At 35.4% G+C, this 16,935-nt stretch overlaps 1 protein-coding gene and 1 long non-coding RNA gene across 2 annotated transcripts in view; one reads left to right on the forward strand and one right to left on the reverse strand.

The window, feature by feature from the left end:
- Positions 1 to 16,927, reverse strand: part of LOC108445201 — an 18,065-nt gene extending 1,138 nt beyond the window's left edge. The window contains exons 1-3 of the long non-coding RNA XR_001859968.1: positions 13,848 to 16,927; positions 8,472 to 8,624; positions 1 to 1,539 (exon numbers count right to left, since the gene is read on the reverse strand). The exon at positions 1 to 1,539 is cut by the window's left edge and continues 1,138 nt beyond it. This is a non-coding gene — a long non-coding RNA (uncharacterized LOC108445201). The remainder of the gene's footprint in view (positions 1,540 to 8,471; positions 8,625 to 13,847) is intronic.
- Positions 1 to 16,935, forward strand: part of SNX24 (sorting nexin 24) — an 88,718-nt gene that overhangs the window by 56,471 nt on the left and 15,312 nt on the right. The window lies entirely within an intron of this gene.

Below are 16,935 nucleotides of genomic sequence, written 5' to 3' on the forward strand. Positions count from 1 at the left end.
AGATTTTGATGGAGGCCCAGATTTTTGGTTAGTTTCAGGGTACTAAGTCATTTCATGTGGTCTGGATGACCTGAAGAAATTCTTCTTGTGACTGGCAAGGCTCTAATATAAAACAGAGAGCTGTAGACCTTCTGAAGTGCTCTGTATATATGTATGGTCTCTATGTACATACGTCTCTAACCAGAGTTAATATGTAGAGCTAATATTTCTCTCTTGGCTGAGGTCAAGAAAACATACTTGCCTTTTATTTATTCTTGAACTTTTTACAAAGAGAACAGTCCTGATTCCTGGAGATAAGATTGGTTAAAGTGCTCCTTGGCTGTGAGACGTGAAGACTTGATGAACTTCAACATTCCAGCAGTTTCAGGAATCCAAATCTTAAAAATGAATTATGGCGTTTATGAAACTGGACTAGAGATTTGTTTTCCATTTAAGGAAATAATCTGGAGATCTGAGAAGCACTTTGACCTATATTTCAGTATTCTTCAAAATGCAATTCCTTTTAAAAATATTTTAACTACCAATCCTTCCTGAAAACATAAGTAAAACCATATCTTCTATGATTTTGCTTTTAAGAAATTAAAATCCAATCCTATACTCCTTAGCTGTCTTAGTTTCCAGCAGGTTGGAGTTAGGAAAACAGTGCATGTAATAATGAATAATGTATCGTTGCTTTATGAGTAAGCTCATCAGAAACATGAAGAAGAAAAGCACACGTTATTGTATTGCATTTTTTTACTGTTTTGGGGGGAACAGTTCAACAGCAACTGCAAAAAAAATGAAGACAAATGAGCTATTTCTGTAGTTAGTGACTGCAGAGGAAAAACTATCATACAGAAAATTTGGCTCAAGATGTCATTTCTTCATGGGCCACTATGATTTTCTTTAATTACTTCAATAAGCATTGATACAAAATTCCTTGTGGTAAAGTTTAAATAAATAAATAACCTTTCCTGACTGGACAGTGGTTATGAACAAACTTTTGTACTGTTTTCTCTTAAGTTGATCTAGTTTTGTGATGTTACTTCATGAAAGTTTTAGATTCAGTTAAAAAAAATATTAAAGGTTCTTTTTGTTGATTAGAAAGCTTTGTTGCAGAGCATTTCAGACCTAATATAGCATTTCATATTGCAACTGGGGATAAGAATTGTGCATTCCTTGAGCTTCAGTCATTGCCCCTTTTCACTATCATTCTGGGGATTGTGTTAATGTGATTTCTCAGGGTTTTTTATCTAATTGTGAAGAAAAAGAGTTTTCTATCACCTCTTGGGAAGTTTCATTAGTTCTTCACTGCTTAACTGATTCAATTTCTGTTGACATCTTGCTATTCTAACAAGAAGGAATGTGAACTCAGCCATTTATAACCTTGTCCATTGTCAGGAAGACTGGAGAGATCTCCGCTCTAAGATGAGGCATCTAGGCTCCTGATGCCAGTGTGCAAGTACTCCACATAGTGTGTTTGCTAGAGGTTTGCCTTTCAATAGCCAAATACTCCTGTTCTGTAACTGCAGCTGAAATCCTGCTTCAGTACTCTCTTGCCTGGAGAAGAATCAGAAAAGAAAATAAATTTATTTGAGGAAAAGAAATCCTTGGTGATATACATGGTTTTTCACTGTTTTCTCTTCTCTTTGTGAAGTAGAGGTAAAAATTGTCCCATGATAATACATAAAGTTATCTGAGCTCTCTTAAGCAGAACAAAAACTAGGACTTCATATAAAGACAGGAAGATCTTGAGTGTGGCTTAAGATGATACAGCTCTCTAGGGTTAGAAGTAATCTGTAAGTGCTTTCTAAGTGTAACAGGTTTTGATGTTACATATGTAATGTCTGTAGAGGTGAACTGGTGCTGTTGGAGCTGTTTAGAATTATTGAGATCTGTGTGTGATACATGCACTTTTATGAGATATTTGATTGCTTTTGGCCAATAAAAATGGATCAAGTTTGTTACTATTTAGTTTTGGAAATGCAATGGCAAAATGAACTTAGAGCTATTCAATGATCTTTCAACTATTTAAATTTTATTTCTGTGCAGTTCACATTCAGCACATTTATCCCTTCTGTCAATGTTAATATTCATTACAATTGTTCTTCCTTTATATTCTGTATCAAGCATTTAATTGTTCCCATATACCTGTGTACCTTTGCCAAAGGGTGTTGTGAACACAAAATTTTGAGTTAGTTCAATTGGAAGACTGGAAAGGTGTATGAAAGGACAGCATATATCAAGCATAGAAGGCCCTCTAGTTGGAAATAACTTTTGAAGCTGATGGAGTTTTGAAGAAAAATGTCTTATATGTTAGTCTTGCACATTTATACTCTTTCTTGGTATCCATTTATAACCATTTTGGGATATAGGATACAGTGCTTAAATGGATCTTTAGTCTGAAGCAATGACCTTTCTTATATAATCCTTACAGTAATTAGAGACATGCTTGTTGTTCATTTTGTTATTAGATTTGTTTAAACATGAATGTGTTTTCAAGAACTGAGCCCTGTATGTATCATGAACACCATCTTAAAAGAAAAAAGAGTTAATTGTATGGTTGAGAAGACATGTTTGAATCATTGAGAGGTATCTATAGAGATAGATAGAGGTATGCAGGTCATGTGGCTGTGCAAAGCCACTTGTAAAGGCTAATGCCTTTTCAGACCAGATGCTTTACATGTGGGAGATGCTTGCTTGTATACTTAAAACCCGAATTCAGAGGTTGAAATTTTTAGCTATAAAAGTTTTGTGCAAAATGTGGACTTTTTTCTTCTCCACCTTATTCTGTGTGTGCCTGACCTGTGGGGGTTTTTCCCACTAGGCTTCTATTTAACCATTCCCCATGTCTGAGAGCAGGAGCTGGATAGAAATCACTTTGACTTCCTTGTATCATTCATTAGGCACCACAAAGGTTTCTGCAGAGGCAGTCCTTCCCTTTGTCCTATGTACACATTCACTCTTAGGATCTATTTCTAACTAATTTAAGATCAAATTGACTTATTTGCAGAAAAAAAATTCCCATCAAGTCCAGAACAGATGCTTATCTTCCTGATTGCTGTTTCTGGAAACTAGTTTTGTTTTAAATGAAGGTGAATATGCTGAGAGGAAAGGGTCTAGCATTAGAAAGTTGCAAAAAAAAGTTGGATTCAGTGAAATAAGATTTCACTGATGTTTTGCTGGAAAGTCTGTTGAATCACCTACATCTATGAATCACATTGAAAATTCTCTCCATTATCCAAAATTATTCAGTCTCTTCCTTCTCTAAGTCCATTTAGTGTGCAGTAATCAAGGCTGAACAGCTCCTGTAAGGAGTTCTAAAAGCAATGGTATGATAAGTATAAAAAGACAAAATGTTCTTTGTCCTCATTAAAGATTGTGAGCGGAGTGTTAAATAATATTAATGGCTGGGCTTGTCAGTACTTAACAGTACTTTCCTAGTACAAGTGATTTTATTGATCGATACAGTCTCAATGTAACAGGGCAGATTATTCTACTGATTTTATCGAAACCTTAACTAAGTTTGTTAGTGTACCACATATCCTTAAATAGATCTAGATGATGATGTAGATTAAGAAAAGCAGACCACCATCCATCTTTTTTTGATCGGTTAATAACTTAAATCCATCATTGCTGTGACCAGCTTTTTTAAGATTCTGTTGTGCATACGTGTTTCTTTGGTGGTAAAGATACATAGCTGGGTTTAGATGGCTGTGGATTTTAAAGAAGTGTGCCTGACACATGCAGGATTGCATATTTGTTAAGGGGAAGCAGAAAGCCAAAGAAAACAGGGAAGCAAAATAATTCTGTAGATAATTTAAAGGAGAGGCATTTATTAAAACTGTCTGTCTGTAGAGATTTATGAGGAATGAAAGCATTTTTCAAGCATGCTCAGAAAATTACCTGGTTTGTGTTTTAGGAGTTCAGTTTTTGCTTTTCAACTGTTGTGATTTATGATTAATATTTCTTTTCCTTCATCTTCACTAATCTGTTTGGTTTTGCTGTATAGAATTGTGTTGCATGAACTCTCTAATTTTACTTTTACGTGTTAGAGGTGATCAAAATAAATTTTACTTAGTTAAGCACAGAATTTACGTAAGTAGTTGTGACATGTTTAGAAACCATGTCTAAGTGCTTGTTCTCTTTTCATTATACTGTGTATCATAATGATATTGTATTACACACTTTTGCCCAAGTTAAGATGAACATCAAATTGTACTAATCGTGCATTTCCATACAGTAAGAAATGGTCTCTGTCATGATTGAATATGCTCAGAATAGCTGAAAAACATTTCAAGAGGAGAGAGAAAGAAATTTAAGTTCTCTGTCTAAGTCACAGTCTATGAAAGCAAAACTAGGGATATTAAAACTCAAGTGCTGGCACACTGCTGTAGTCTGTTGATGACTGTTCTAACAGCCATGATTCCTTCTAAAGCCATAAAAAGTATGAGATACTTAATTCATTTAGCCATGATGAAATAAAATGTGGTCACCTTCCTTATCCTGAATGCAGCTCTGATGTGTAGGCAATAAATTTTCTTTTTCCTTAATAGATATTTAATAGATTTGCTTGAGCTCTTTGGGAAAGATGGAGGAGAGTCAAAAAACTTTTGTCAATTCTTGTAAAGTAGGAAGGAGGGAGGGAGCAGTAATTCTTGCAGTCCTATTATCACCACCTGAAGTTTGGTAGAAAGACTCAGGTTTCCCCCATCTTTTTAATCAATCTGTAGTATTTTAAACACATTTTCAATTCCTATTCTGTGCTGTTTTGCATAAGGTAATTCTTATATTTTGGTATACAAATGACTATTGCTTTTTTAAATTGGACTTTCAAAGCAAGTTTAATCTTAATGGCTTTTTCTTCAAGATTTGTCGGTAAAGTTAATGAATTGCTAATAAAGGGATAAACTTATTTTCTACTGAAGGAGTATTTTATTATTGCATGTGTAGTGTAACACACTACGTTTTGTTAAGGTTATTCAATAGTATACAGCACTAAATTAGAATGTAGTTTAGACCTAGATTGCATTGACTTTATGCAATCTGGTAGTATTCTTCTGCATGCACTCTTTATGTGGGTGAAGATCCGCCATTAACATTCTTTACACATTTATAAATCACACATGAGGGCAGGAGAAAAATGTTCATGAAGAAGTGAATAATTCTTTCTTCACAGCAAGATCTGAATCTGCACATAAGGCACAGGCTGTGTTTGGAGGCCAGAGGAAGAAAACAAAATACGGAATATATGCTGAATAACTGAACCATTTATTATGTGCTTTGGATGAAGAACTCATTCTGGGGGAAAAAGTAGTGTAGGACCATGCTACATATGTAAGCAATGTTAAATAAATCCTTATACATAGGAAAGCTGAATTAAAGCTTGATTCTAGTGTACCATAATAACTTTATTGTCTAACATTGTTTGTATCATTTAACATAGACCTTTCTGAAAAAAACCCCAAACAAAAAAAACCAGCAAGCTGTGGCTAATCACAGGGGTTTACCAGAAATACATTGAAATAAATAAGCAGTAATTCTTGACCTTCTGCTTTCGATGTTGAAAGGAAGGAGCAGTGGAACAGAAAAATTCTTCGCAAGAAGGAGTGCTAAGCAAAATACGAGAGCTAGTCTATCAGTAGCTAAGAGAGGTGAGCAGAGGAAGAGACGAGTAGTCTTCCTCAGATACGTTGTGGAAGGATGGTCAGTGAGCCTTTTCCTTTGGTTCTGCAGTAAATTGAATGTTCCTGCATTAGACATAATTCCCGTGTGTGTGTGTATGCTGCCTTTTCTTGGCATTTATGCAGTCTTACATGACTCCTTTCTGAAAGATGTTGTAGGATTTCAGAGTGAACTAAGGGGGGAAGGTCCTGTGGTCATGGGTAGCTTAGGAGAATTACAAATGCTTGTTATCTTCTCTAACATTGTCTATCTCTACCCACATCACTATTGATTGTCTTTTTTTTTTTTACCTGCTTGTTGTCTCTGTTGTCCAAATATAATATAGATTTAGTTAAGTGTAAAAAAGCTCATTTTACACTAAACCCATTCACTGCAGAATTTTTTGACTGAGATAGGCTTGGATTTCTGTGCAGGTACATTTGCAAATAAATACACATTACTGAATGATGCCTAAATTTATAACTCTGATACGGATTTTTCCTGTCGACTTAGAAAAGGTTAAAATAAGAAACTTCCAGGGTTACTTATGATAAAAACTGTGAATTATATATAAGAAAATTTTCAAGAAGTATTGATGTAAAAATGGAGGCTCATGGTGCAGTTTCTTCTTTTAAATTTCTCATAATTATCATTGTCTTTATCTAATATACTTTTTCTTCTGTAGATGAAAAAAGTTTGCAGAAACAAAGCGTGAAGCAGAAGTAGAACCTTTAATTTCATTAGGCATGTTGTAACTGGCGAAGATTAATGTATATATCTCTTGCTAATTCTTTTCAATTACTCAGTTCATATAAATTCCCAAACCTTGTTAATTATGCTGAAGTCAGGTGGTAATTTTTAACAGTGTTTTCACAGCAAGGGAATTTTCCTGGTCTAACCTTGCCCTCCTGTAGAAACTCTCAGCAGATTAGGCATTCTGACTCTAGTCCATTCGTTTTCAGCACAAGCCTAATTGCTGCCGACTGCCTGCCACAGGTACCCTGGTTATTGTACATTTAAGGGATGTAGGTTCTTCTGAGAACAAATAAGGAAAGATTAATTGTTTGTTTTGTTTCATCCCAAGAGAAATGTGGGAGCTTAATCAAGAAAAATAATTTCTTCTGTTGATTTGGCTTATTTGTGGAAAGGGATAATTGTATAGAGGCAGGCATAGAGCTATGCATTTTGAAAGAAATTTTGCCATTTACCTACTTGGGAGGCAAAGATACAGCAAAATGAATGTAACAGAGCATTGGAATTGATGGGGATGGTTCACATTTCTCATAGTAAGTAATTTGGCTGCTGGGCTTTTATTTGAACCAATATTGCTAGGTGGTGTTGTCATTTGTTTTGTCTGCTTCTTTGGATATCTAATCAAGGAGACAATAGTAGGGGGAAAAACGCTTTTCCAAATTGTCCTTAATTGCTAGAGCACGAAGTGAGCTAAGCACTCAGGTATTTCCAATTAAAGAACTTGTTTCCAGCAAGCACCATTAAATCTATCTTTCCCAATCTGATAAATAAGCTATCAAAGAGTGGAACAGATTAATTGAGAGCAATTAGTTCAAAGCTCAGTATAGCAGTTAGAGTGAACCAACATTATCAATGAATGCAAATTTTTCGTAAAGCAGTAAGAAGCACTGATGCAACAAAACAGTGTTGAGAGCACAAAGGAAAATTTTATCTGTGATATAGAAATAAAAGACGTGGGAAATCACCGATCCTAAAATTCAGAACCATCACAAGATTTATTCCACTTGCATCTAAAGCATAAGAAAACCCTGCATATACTACAACCTTCTGTTTGTAGACACAGTAATCTCCAAGTGTGCATTGCTTATGTTAATAATCAGTAACCCCTGTGTTTGGTAGAGACTTAGCCTAAACACTCTATTTTGATTCCCCTTTAGTACAGGTATGTGTTCCTGTATATCTATACCTTTTGGATGGGTGTTCCTTTCTTCCAGCTGCCTGTGCATGCCAAATTGCATTGATTCACATGGTGTAAACATCATTCTGCATGTGGGGGCTCTGGATATTTCTCTTAATGATGAAACGTAGAAAAAGCAGCTGGATGCTCTCCTTAAGTGCCAGCCTTTTGCCTTTTGACAGCACACACATCTGTCACCTTAGATTTTGAAATAAACTTAGAGGCTTTGAATATTAATATGTTCAAAAAAGGTATTACACGTTTGTTCACTTGTTGATAAGTGTTGCATATATTCTGCTTTGGAGTAATGTACTCCAACAAGAAGAAGGCACATGAAACAGACTAATCTCTAAGTCAGTTTTTACAGAACTACCTTGGCTAGGTAAGTTATATTGCTACTCTGTGAGTTGGCATCGTTCACATAAATTGATAGCACAAACATACCAGCTGCCAACTTTTAAAACTGCTCTCTTAGAGCATCAGTTTGTATGGTGCATCTCTGGCCTTTACAGCAGCAATGTGGCTGGAGTCTGCTTTTGCAGTATTACAGTTTTAAAATGGTTGGATAAAAACCTTATTTCTTATGCTGTTGCAACCCACTGGGTACGTCTATTCTAGGAAAATGAAAAGGTCAGTGATAACTTTCCCAATAAAACCTTCTGAGAAAATGTCATTCCAGTTATGTGTGTCTGACTGGGAGAGTTCATAATCCATTTTTTGAGCTTCATATTTTTTTATTTCTGGAATATCATCATCATTAGAGAAATTCAGCATTCATAACCATAATAGTATCGTGTCATATCAGCTCATGAAGTGATGGTAACAGACATGCTTTAACAAACACAGGAGTAAGATCACAGTTGTATTAAGAGTAACTATGGTTTTGTGAGCAGCTTACCTATAATGTTGGCTTCTGAAAAATATTCAGAATATCTCCAAGAAATCATGAGGAAATTAGACTAGTTTCTTCAGATATCAAAGCATCCAGATCTTCAAGTGTGCTTTTCAGTATGGAGTCCAGCTCTCACACATAGTTCTGTGGGAAAGGTTCCTAATATAACACACATTAAAAAAAAACACTCATAAAGCCACAGGAGATTATGGAGCAACAAAGAACATGCACAGAATTTAGACTCTACAGTCTTGTAAACAGCAGCATTTAAGCAGCCGTCTCCACATTATCCCATCAGATGTTTCTCTGTGTATTTGGACTCAGACAAGGTCATGCGGTGATATGTGCTAATAGTTTTGAACAGCAGCAGTTGTATAACTTCACAATTAAGAAGCAATTTGTGTTTCTGTAATGATATTGTATTTAAATGCCATGCAGTAGTGCTTACCTGCTTTACAGGGGGATTTTTTTATAATTAATCAAATTCAGGCAAGTTTAATTATGTGACCTGAATTAGTTATCCAGCTTTAAGTGCTGGAATCACAAGGACATGTACTGCAAGAGTGAGTTACCACAAGATATTGGGGTCTTTTTGTAGTATTGGAAATAAAGATTAGTGGGTTTTATGACAAAGTTGCCCTGTAATGATGTAGGAGGCTCTTAATAACTGTGGTTCAATGTAGATACTCAGGAACTGTATTATTAATGTAAAAGTACAGACAACATGACATTACAGTGAAGAGGTCCAGCAGCCAGGCTTGACACATCAACCCAAATTTTAAGTGGCAAAAAAAATTCCAAAAATAATCCAAATTTTTCTAGTTTGTCAATTATTTTTGCCCAGTTTTACAAAGCAGTGATGTTCACCCCAAGGATGTCAGAGAGAACTCTATCATCAGACAAGACTGATGGATTTGTTACTGTGTGTATGAAGACATGAAAATTATTTTCCCTATAGTATATTTACCAGTTATAACCACCATATTATCCTTTTTATATCTATAGCAGATTCTTTCAACTTCAGATTCTTTCAGTTCTCCATCTTCCAACCTTTTCTTGTTTTGTTTTTTTCCCCTGAAACTTAATTTTGTCCCTTTGACTGGTTTATTCAATCTACATATCTTTCACAGTATTGTTTTCTGATGATCATGTACTGAAGGTCATCTCTGTGGCCAGTCAACAGACAATGCAAGTTTTTTGTAGATTTCAGTTCTACTATAAATCCTTTCTGAACCCTTAGGCTACATCCACATCTGATGGCATACTCACTTTTATTTGCTCATTGTGGAGTCTAGAGTCTGATTAAGCTCTCTGTACTGCTGTATATAGTACTGTTCCGCCTTTTCATTGATGCACCAAGAAATGTGACTTAAATAACAATTATACCTAGCTTCAGATACTAAAGCTTTCTTGTAAGGTAAACCAGACCTTTCGGAAAAAGAATAACCATTGGGAAGAAGAGGTGCAACACAGCGTTTTTATGAATTCTTCTTGTGTGGGAAACATGGAGACCAAATATTTGTGCCAAAGTGAGTAATAGAAATAAGGAAGATTGCTGTCTAAAAGGCCAGAATATATGATTCATTAATCATATATTATGATTAATTGAGTGATACTCAATTTCAACCTAATTTGTGGAGTTTACTGACCATAATTAAGTAGGTCTCTGGTTGCTGAGTGAGGAACATCAAGTAATTGCTAAGTGTGAATATATCAAAAATAAGGGATTTATAGAGAACATCTGGGCATTCTTGCAGCATTCTAATGTTATGATAATTTTTAACAGAAATATAGATAGCTCTTCTGGTTCTGTTAGCAGGCTAAATTGCAATATTTTTTCTCCATTTTGGAGAAGTCATCCCTCTTTCAATAACAAGAATGTGGAGAATTTTTAGCCAAATCAGAACATTGTCCACAGAATTGCTATGGTGTGACAAATGCAGCCTTCCAGCTGATGCTGCTTGTCTGCCAGAAAAAGTAAATAAGCATTCACTGACCAAGTTAGGATGGTCTCTTTTCACAAATAATTGCATCGTTCCTCACCTTTATCAAGGACTCCCTTGCTGGTGAGTTTTGGGAGGGACAAGTGTCAAGAAACAGAGCCATAATGAAGTACCTGCAATTGAGCAAGGATTACATTGCTCTGTTAATTCTGTAAAAACTTGTCAGTTTGCCACCCAAATAAATGCCTAGACTGCGTAAAACATGGAGCAGAGTGACCTCTAGAAGAAAAATCAATGGCAATTCATATTTCATATGTCTATAATTGCTTGTGAGAGCATGGCAGCAGTTTGTTTATAGAACAGCTTGTTCTACCAGGGATTGTTTCCTGACTTTTTCTTCTTTCCAGTGGTGATGCCTCTCATGGACTGTGAATCACAGCTAGACACAGCAGTAGACAAGTTTTATTGGTGGTGATTTTTTATTATTGTTTTCACATTACTGTCTTCAGAATTGCTGCAATGTGTTCTGTTTCAACCAGTGCACTAATCTATAGTTACATGTAAATCGTGTTCACAACTGTTTCCTTGAAAGACTCATGAAGCTGTTTTTTATCTTCTTTTTAGTAGGCAAGGCTTTATCCTCCATGAAGTTATCCATTTGCTAGTATTTTAGCCATCAAACTGATTCCATTGTATGGCCATCATTTTTAGGCAATTTGTCAGAGAAGCAAGGCATTCTCACAGTCTGCTAATTTAAAGACAGAATTTTGAAAATATCTTTTTTCTCCCCGCTGCTTTGCTTTGGTTTTTTTGGTTTTGGTTTTGGTTTTTTGGATTTTTGTTTGTTTGTTTGTTTGTTTTTTGGTTTGGTTTTTTTTTTTGGTTTGTTGGGGTTTTTTTTGAGAAGCTCTTGTAAGATTTGTATCCCCACTGAGGACCGAGATGTCATAGGGATAGAGAAAATGCCGCTCACTTTATGGATTACTGTTAGGTCAACAAAACTTTGGCAGCATTGATTAACTTGACAGTGAGTACAGCAGTACATTTATCACTTATGGCTGTGCTGTAGAAAATCTAATAAGAGGCAAACAATTCCCTTTAGAGCAGTAACAGGTTCACTGTGGCTAACGGTGCATGCACTGGAAATTTCTGACTTTAAATTATACCCTTGCTGCTAGTTGGGTCATTGACTCCAAGCTACTGCACTTTCACTACTATGTTCTGTATTATTAATTTGATCAGAATTGTTTTGGCTTCTGTAAAAGTGTTCAAGCCATATATTGAAGTTCATATAAACTCATAAGCATGAGGAAGGGATGCAGGAGGAGCATGATCCAAGCTACATTATATAGAAGGGGTAGTTGCCTGTTACTACTACAAATGTTTGGGGTCTTACAAGGTTATAAAAGAAAAATTTTGAACTGTTGCTTACAAACATGCCTCTAATTCACAGATTTAAATAAATCCCAAACCCAAATCTATCTTACATTCAATAAGTTTCATTGATTGGTCAGAAGGACTTTTTCCACATGTGCAAATATGTTCTTTTTAAATTGCCAGTAATTACCTTAAAAATTCTATGTAAGTTGATTTACAGATAAGTTCTTCCAGTTGCCTTCTTCTTGCAAAAATTATGAGAACTGAGATGCTAAGAAGATTTTTTTTTGCCTTTGCTGTGTAGAAGCGCCACTGCTTGACTACAAGTTAGTGTTTGGCTATAATCTTATAGTGAAATTGGGTTTTTTTCAGTATTTCTTGGTTTCACTTTAATAAAACTTTTCTCAAAATCTATGACCAGTGCACTGGAAAATGTCTTTGCATTGCAAATATTTTAAAAAATCAAGTTTTGGGGGGTTTGTGGTTTTTTTAAAAACGTTTTGTACTGATGAGGTCTCTTAAGTGGAAGCCCTACATAAGATATGATCCTACAGAAGAATATCAAGCTTTTTTGCAGTTCAGATAACCAAAAGAATGTAAAGGCCATATACGCAAGTAATTGTGTTTCTAGAAACATTCAGGAAAGAAGATTGAAGAAAATTCTGTATTAAGTGCAGATCAGAATATAGAGTGTGCAGCTTAATTTGTGGCTTTGTGATATAATCTGCAAAATTGCTGTTCAAATGAGAGAGTAGTAGTTTTAATTTTTTTTGTAAATATTAGGATATATGGTACACTAGAGTAGAGATCTAGTTGCCGGTAGCAACTGTTAGTTCAAGTATTTTAAGTTATTTTAGGAAACTGTTTAAATTGGAGGTTTTGTTCTGCAGTATCTGTAAAAATGATGTTGTTTTCTTTGTTGGGAGAGAAGTATTCTACTTGAATCAATTGTCAGGAGGCTTAATGTAATAAGGCAGTTTGTGGTCTGACTAAAAGAAACACTGTGCAAAAGAATTCCCATACCAGTTTGTTTTTAACAGAAAAACTGAGTTCACCTGAACCATAAATACATTGAAAACTGAGGCTTAATAAGGTAGAGCAGGAAGGAAGAGGGATTGTTGTCCAAAGTATGTCTTGTAATGACTACAATTTAACCAAAAATCTGTGTTAATGATAGTGAATGAAGCTCTATCAACAGTGTAACAGCAGAGCCTTTGCAAGAAATGATCAAGCAAGTTGACATTAGAAGCCTTTGCATAGTTAGGGGGAAAATACAATTAAAATATTTGCTCTCCTTTCCTTTTTTTTTTTTTTTTTAATTTCCAGGATAGAAGTTGTGTTTCTCACTCTCTTATTGCATTTTATAGATAACAAGACACATTTCCACACTTTCTCCTGGGTTTGTACAATAAAGGAGTTACCCTACTGGCTGCCTTACTGAACAGAGACCTGGTATTGATTACCTATCACACTGGCATCAGAACTACTCTTAGGATTCAATTTTTTTGTTGTTTTGCATATTTTATTGATCAAAAGTGGTAAATGAGCATCAAGCGTGCAAGAAGACGATGAATTGTTTACTTGCATAAAATAACCTTTCAATAAGGGAAGATGCATTGCTCACACTTTTGGTGCTGTTCTGCTGCCCGAAGCAGATGGCATTCAGCTGCTATTGATTTGCTCCTATAGTTACAGAGCAGCATGTAACAAGGCATGCTCATTTCTCTGAAAGAGAGGTGAGGTTTTTTGCCAGGGTGGCAGGAGTGAAAAAGGAAGGATGGGGGGTTTTGAGGATTGTTTTGGGGTTGTAGGGTTTTTTTCAAGAAAAAACAAGAAAAATGTTGAAGCCCTGTGCAAATGAAAAGCAGGATTTCTGTGTTTGCAGAGGAAGGGAGTTACTTTGTCCAGTTCTAGCACTTCTGGTGACATTAATTCCTGATGCAGATTGAATCCATGAGCAAGCATACTTAGGATTTTTGAAATAGGCAGAATTTAGTGTCATGAGCTCTACACCACAAGTCTTAACTGCTATGTTTTTTTATTTATTCATGTTTTGTCTTACCTGTGTAAAGACCGTTGATTCATTAGCAAGACAAAATCATACTGCAATATGCTGGGCTTGATTCTGCAAGCAGTTAATTTCACTGAAGAATGCAGAATTTAATAATTTTTTGCTGGACCTCTCCTGTAATGGAGGACACACATACATGACAAAGTCAGCTTTCTCTGAAAATTTACATGGAAGGCTATTTAATGCAGAATTTTGGCATGAACAAGATGTCGAATTCTTTGGCAGATTTTAACAAAATGCAGATATGTGATAGAAGAGAGTGTCAACAAATAGAGTATAGGCATGTTGTAAGACAACACATTTTAGTTAATTTGTAGTCTTATTCCTGAAAGAGTAGTTCAGTGGGTGCTACTGAGCAGCAGAGTACAGTCCTTGATCAATCTGTTTTAACACAGAAATAACCCATCTGTCAAGATCCACAAGTGTTGTAGCATGAGAGTTAGACTCTTGGTGACAAAACTGGGCCATTTAAGTGTTTTGACAGCACATATTAAAGCCTTTCTTGCCCACCTGATTGTTTTGCAGTGACTTAGTGCTGGAAATGTGTACCGTTGCTTTTGGACAGTCTTGAGCATCTTCCTGTTCTTATTTAGGAAAATAAAATTAAATTATTTACCCCATTGTGACTGCTCTACTGTCCTCCATTTACTTTATATTGTGTTTCTTTTTAATAAAAATAATGACTGAGTTACGACCCTTGGGAAAACATTGTCACAGCATAGTTAGTAGCTAGTTATTTATCAAGAATTTAATTTAAACATGCATGTTAGTATCTGTTGAAAAATGTCCTACTTCATCTATTCAAATTTCTCTTCTCTGACATTGATGTCAATTTGCTTGTGTAATTTATGAAATGCTGTCTAAGCTTTTTTAATATCCATATGGTTATGTGTCACTACATCTTGACCATTTTTTATGCTGCTTCTATAGCATAAGCAGGCAAAAAGACATTGTCTGAATCTTTGACGTTAACCTGTTGGTTCCAATACAGAGTAGACATTTCTTATGAGTGTTTTTCAAAGCAAACCTTTGTGATTTTTTCAGAAAACAGATGCTTTTTAATCAACAGCTAATGCTGTGAGCACAGCACTTATCACATTGTTCCAAGTTGATCTAGTCTTGCTCTGTGGGGCTAAGGAAATGTTTTAAACATAAGAATGTTTACAAACAGAAGTTAATGTAATAGAACATGGATAAGTCTGTGTTTTAAAACAGAGTTTTCTCTTGCTACAAGGAAGCCCTTTGCTTTCACAAATTTCAACCAATACATTCATATTCTTGTTCTATACCTGTTGTCTATCTGTACTGTTATGACTGTCTCCAGTTTTCTTCATTTTCTCCATTTCTGAGTTTGTCAGTGGTCAAAACATACTTTGTGCTTCTTTGCCATTGTGTAAGCAACCACCTCCTCAAGTACAGAATCAAGATACCGAAGCAAATTGTTAATGTATTAACTATTCTGGGGAAAAAAAACCCAGCCAAAAAAACCAGTCCCACATACAGATTTTTACATTTCTTTTGATGATAAAGGTAAGTAAATGTCTTGCAAACACAACATGTATTTTCTTGTTAAGCTGATTAAAATTTAAGTAAGCTTCCGAGTTTTTAAAATAAAGCTTGCCAATTTCCTTGCAGCTACACTTCCAATGCTACAAAATAGCTTAGAGTATTTATTCAACATTGTATTTTGTGCTGAAAGAGCTACCAACACTCAAAACTAACAAACAAAACCCAAAAAACCCCACCATATAAATCTAAATATATTTTGTCAGCTATGTTACCCCTGCTTTACCTCTGCAAAAATGGCACAATTGAGTTCATTAACCCCAGGTGCAGTGAATTCCCTGGGCTTTCTACATTCTCTTGTTTGGGCATCAGAGTGGGTACCTGCTGCTTAGTCTAATTAGTTTCAAAGGGAATGTAGAATCATTTCTCAAGAGTTTACTCTGACCCAAAACATCTGACAAGAAATGTCAGAGAGACAAAATAAGAAGTTATTGTAGAGTTGAATAGCATTTTTGTTACAGTATCTGGTGGAAACAGTGCAGACAAGGAAACCATGCTCAGATGACTTCTAAATTTTTGATCTGACATTTGCATGAAATTGTCATTCTTGTGGAAAGCAAGACTTGTTTTCATAGATAAGTTCCTCAGACCTTATCAAACATCTGTCTCTTGCCTTGTTCTCAGCAAAGCCAGCAAAATGAGTTAGAGCTGTGGGAGACTTCTTGAAGCTAAAAAGAAGTGAAAATGCTATTACAGCCATCAGCAACTCACTCCCCCAATCACTAATGGTCATTCTAAAGTCCATCATTGTTTTGTTACATTTTTTCCAATAGGCATCACTCAGAGCTGTGTTCTCCTAACCTCTCTTGTAACAACTTACTTATGTAAGGATCTTGTAGCAATTTATTTATCTTTGCTGAGTTTGCCTTAAGACCTTTGGTTGGGGGGTGCAGGTTGTCAAAAGCCTTTTGGAAATGAAAGTAGGTTCTATCCTTTTAGGAGTTGCAGTAAGTATTGAAACAGAGTCTCTTTCCTCTGTTGTAATATCTAGTCAGTAACCATCTAACCAAAGTCTCTGTTTCAATCACAGCAGTTCTGTGATATGTTTCCATTCAGATGTCTTTATCCTTGTTCCAAATAATTCTACTCCTTATTGTGGGGTAATTTCCCTGGTACAGGCATATCACTTTATTAATAGTTATTAATATTAGTTCTCTCATGGTACTCTATTGTCATTATTATTATTGTTGTTGTTGTTGTTTTTGTTATCATCATCATCATCTTTACTATTATTGCAATTTTTTTAGTTGTCTGGTTCTAAAGGAGCTATAAACAATATATTATACACCACTGTTAATCAGAAAATGAATAAGGAGGAATACTGTGCTCCTGCAGACTTGTTACTGTAACAAGCAAGTAATTTCTGTGTGTTTTATTACCTCAATGAGAGAAATGCTTGATGAGGAGTCAAACAAAAAAAAAGGGAAAGTGGAAGTATATGCTGAGTATTCTGATTTCAAATCTTGACAGTGATGAATGCTGATGGCTTCACAATGGCTGCTCATGTTGTGCA

Source organism: Corvus brachyrhynchos, unplaced genomic scaffold (genome assembly GCF_000691975.1).
Source record: "Corvus brachyrhynchos isolate BGI_N302 unplaced genomic scaffold, ASM69197v1 scaffold90, whole genome shotgun sequence".
In the NCBI taxonomy this organism is placed as follows: Eukaryota; Metazoa; Chordata; class Aves; order Passeriformes; family Corvidae; genus Corvus; species Corvus brachyrhynchos.